Genomic DNA, 4,580 nt, shown 5'->3' with positions numbered 1-4,580 from the left:
ATAAGATTTGCACTTCAAATAACATCATGCAGAATAAATGAATTTTGACTTTACAAATAGTAAATGCTTAAGACTTGAAGGGCACTCTCATTAAAGAATGGCCTGTATTGTTACAATTTTCAGTGAGGTAACATTCTGTGGCTTTTGCCCCCCCTGTGCATTAAAAAAAGTGTACAGCACATAACACTGATGAGCCCAAAAATGATGACCACCTGCCTAATATGCTGTTGGTCTTCCGTGTGCCGCCAAAACAGCACTGACCCGCCGAGGCGTGGACTCTACAAGACCCCTGAAGATGTCCCGTGGTATCTGGCACCAAAAACATTAGCTAGCAGGTCCTTCAAATCCTGTAAGTTGCGAGGTGGAGCCGCCACGGATCGGACTTGTCAGCCCAGCACATCCCACAGATGCTCCGTCGGATTGAGATCTGGAGAATTTGGTGGCCAGGGCAACACTGTGAACACTTCGTCATGGTCAAACCTCAAACCATTCCCAAACAATGTGCACAGTGTGGCAGGATGCAGTATCCTGCTGAAAGAGGGGCCACTGCCATCAGGGAATACCATTGCCATGAAGGGGTGTACCTGGTCTGCAAAGATGTTTTGGTTGGTGGCACGTGTCAAATTGACATCCACATGAATGGCCGGACCCAGGGTTTCCCAGCAGAACATTGCCCAGAGCATCACTTACTTACTTACTTACGCCTATCGCTCCTTTTGGGGGAGCATAGGTCGTCGACAACAGTTCGCCAGGGTCCTCTGTCCTGTGCTTTGCTTTCCAGCTGTTTCCATGTCAGTCCACTCTGTGTGATGTCTGTCTCCAAGTCCCTGCGCCCAGGTGTTCTTGGGCCGGCCTCTCTTCCTTTTGCCTTGGGGGTTCCATCTAAGGGCCTGTCTGCTGGTGCTGGTGTTTGGTTTGCGTAGTGTGTGGCCGATCCATCCCCACCTTCTTCTCTTGATTTGTTCTTCCACTGGTTGTTCGCCCGTTCTCTGCCAGAGGTCGTTGTTACTGATGGTATCTGGCCAGTGGATGTTCAGGATCCGCCTCAGGCATCTGTTGATGAATGACTGCACTCTAGTCATTGTGATCTTGGTTGTCCTCCACGTCTCTGATCCGTATAGGAGTACTGGCTTGATGTTGGATTTGAAGGGTCTGATCTTTGTCCGCTGACTGATTACCTTGGAGCTCCGGATGTTCTTTAGTTGGATGTATGAGGCACACTCAATGTTATTCACTCAACCTTCACACACTCAATGTTATTCACTTCACCAGTCCGTGGTCATAATGTTTTGGCTCATCGGTGTATATAATAGATTTAACCACAATCAAGTCTTGAATTGATATTAAACTTGAAATCGGAACAAAAGGAAGACAAACAAAGAAAAGAACAGACCAGAGCATACTAGCCATTTGCATACTACAGTATACTACTGAGCCTAAATGCTATTTCAACCTCTCAGCTATTCCATTTGATGACGTAGCTCCTGGCAGCCATTTTTTTTTCTCACATGGAGCAAGAGTCCTGTTCTACAGCCAGTGTGGGTTTGATGGGAGGGACAGCCAAGTTCTCCCCAGAGAACCACCCTTAGCACATGGACTGTGTCCTCCCGCAGATGGGCCTGCTGGGTCACCAGGTGCTCAGGAAGCGACTGCCTTCCTCAACCATTTTCGGCCCCTACACCAAAATACTGTTCTGACAGGCTATTTTAAGCCTTCTCTGAGTGTGTGCTGTGTAATGCAGTTCATGTTGGTTTCACTGCATAGAATGAACGATTGTTGATTTCAGCCATCTCTGATTTTGAGATTTTACACACCCATATCCTTTCAACATTAATATATATTTTTAAAAACACAATAATGCATGCATCTTACAATGGAATAATACAATTAAAAATCCCTTTATTTGTTCTGTTTGTGATTGGAATATGCAGGATGTTACAGTAGGCTATAGGCTGTATATAGTAGCTGGATGCTGTATGAGGATGTTGCAAATGGTCCTCTGATTGCTCCGTCAGTTCCAGATCCTGCCGTTTCCATGGTCACCTGAGCATGGACGGAATGTTCTCGGTCTAAGTGGAGCTCTGGGCCAGGAGGCCCGGGGCCATTAGACCATGGCCCGTTAACAGGGCAATGAGCTCTGGGACAGTGCCAGGTTCCTCTGGCTTACCCACCATAGGTCCAGACAAATGCACAGCATATGGTTAATTCATCCAACAGCCCAACAAAAATAAGCCAAATCAGGTAAAAAAAATGAATAAAAGAAAGAAAGAATAGAAAAGTTGAGGGTAATATCAGGGGATGGGTGATTTGGAATAGAAAGGGTGACTTGGGTGAATGATTTTGACTGTGTGGACTTTACCTTTGCTTGAAATTGAGAAACACCATCTGTACTGTAAGTAAATCAAAACTATCACATAACCATGAAAACCAAGAGACAGTGAAATACCTCCTTTGAGTATGCACTGAAGCTCTTAATCGTAACCTGTAGATATACAGCATGTTTATGTTAGCTGAAGGTTGTGGGAACATGAGGCTGAGACACGCACTTGTATGCATATTTTATTTTTTTACTGTCCATTCTGAATAGCTGCACACATACTGTAACAGGAGGACAAATTATATTTTTGAAAATGGGAAAAAAAACTGATTGTGGGTGAGTGTTGTATCAGGCATAACTTTGGACTACTAATGAAAGAACAGGCTGTGCTGGTTGTACAATTATTAGACTTGGTCAGCAGAGGGCACTGTACAATTAACAAAAAGGCCTATAAGCATCATTAGTGTTGTGGAGTAAAAGCAAGAGTGAAAGTAGTTTATAACGTTGATAAACGAATAACCTATGTTTTTTCACGCTGAGTTGCTTTGAACATGCATTTGAAAGATCCTCCAGGTCTGCAAACCTCACAAAATAGGGACAAAGTAAAGAAATGAAAAAGTTTTGATGAAAAACATTTCATTCTTAAAGGGAACCCTGGTTATTAAGACATGTAGGCCTTAATATGCTCTAATTGCCATCTCCTACTAAAATATGTTGGAGGAAAGACGAAGAGACGATGAAATATGTTCATTATGTTAAAAATCCTCAATCTGTAATACATATTTTTGGGGGGCTTAAGACAAAACTGAAGAAGCTGTCCAGCTCTTGTGCTTATAATCCTTTAAAATCCTCGCAGAACATAACACTATCGTTCTCCAATTGGATCGGGTAATTACGTTGCCAAAACGCAGCCATAAAACATTCCTCGAAACCACACAGTAAAGTCACTGCTTTAATCAGTACTGGGGGTTGACCAATTACAGAGATACTGTCCGGCCAGGAAAGGACAGGAAGAAAGACATTAGGCCATCAGAAGAGTCCGATAAGCAGATGAGTGGCGCCTGACCTGAGGTTAACTTCCTCTCAACCACAATCCACTCTTAGGGTCAAGTTATCATTTGGTACAAATGGAGTGATGGAGTCTGGCAGCACAATACAGTTCATGTTATGATTATTATCTATAACTTTCGGAGATTCCAATGAATAAAGCTTGGGCCTTTTTTTCTCCAATGTGTGTATATGGTTAGTGTTCTAGCAAAATATCTGTGTGAAAAATATTACAAAGCACCTCACACTCGAGCATTGTTGACAATGTGCAAGGGAACCGCAGATGGGGGACCAGCTCCATGTCTGAGACAGAGCTGGGGATTGTTTTGTCTGGTGTTTCGTTTGAGGCAGCACTCCCAGAGAATGTTTACTTTTACCTTTCCGGTGGGGTGCCGTTAATCTGATTCCCATGCTGGAGTACTGTAAAGTACTGTAAAGCCTGCCTCTTTTCGGAATGGATGGGTGTGTTTCAACACAAATGAGATAGAGTCTTATTGAAATTGTACACCTTGTAACAACAAAGTTGTTAGACAGAAAATGTAATAAGTTTATTACTTTACCCAGGGGTCATTACGTTATCCAGTGAATAAATTATTTTCAACAAATAATGTAATAACGTTACACTTACACACACACACACACACACACACACACACACACACACACACACACACACACACACATTCTGGAGTGGTGGAGGAGTGAGGACACACCCTTGCTCTCATCTCACTCGCTCACTCCCAGCATGGGAATCAGTTTCAGGCTAACACACTTTTGCAAAATAAGCTTTTGCTCATGGGAAGTGTGCATTTGTGTCTATTTAGGGTACCCACCTAACCCTAACTCTAACCCGAATCCTAGCTCCAGCCCTAAGTCTACAGTAGCTCCAGCTCTAACCATAGCTTCACCCTTAAACCTAGCTCCAGCCCTAATCCTCGCTCCAACTCTCTTCAGGCTACACCCTAACTGTCCCTCCTGAGACATCTACTACCCCCCTGTACTGTTTCCCCAGTGTCATAAAGGAAAAGACAAATCTTCCTTCATCTGGCACGACGACTGCCAATGGCCCCAGGCCTGAGCATAGATGACTTTTTCATGCTATGACTGGCGGATAGATGATTCACTCACTTAGTCAAATGTATTGCTCTAAGTCACTTTGGATAAAGGCATCTGCTAAATGTCAAAATAGTCAATGTAAATGTAGTCAGACAAGCAG

This window comes from Nansenia antarctica (assembly GCF_963989245.1).
Source record: "Nansenia antarctica genome assembly, chromosome: 7".
Taxonomy (NCBI): domain Eukaryota; kingdom Metazoa; phylum Chordata; class Actinopteri; order Argentiniformes; family Microstomatidae; genus Nansenia; species Nansenia antarctica.
The sequence above is the reverse complement of the archived record's forward strand: the minus strand, read 5'-3'. Positions refer to the sequence as shown.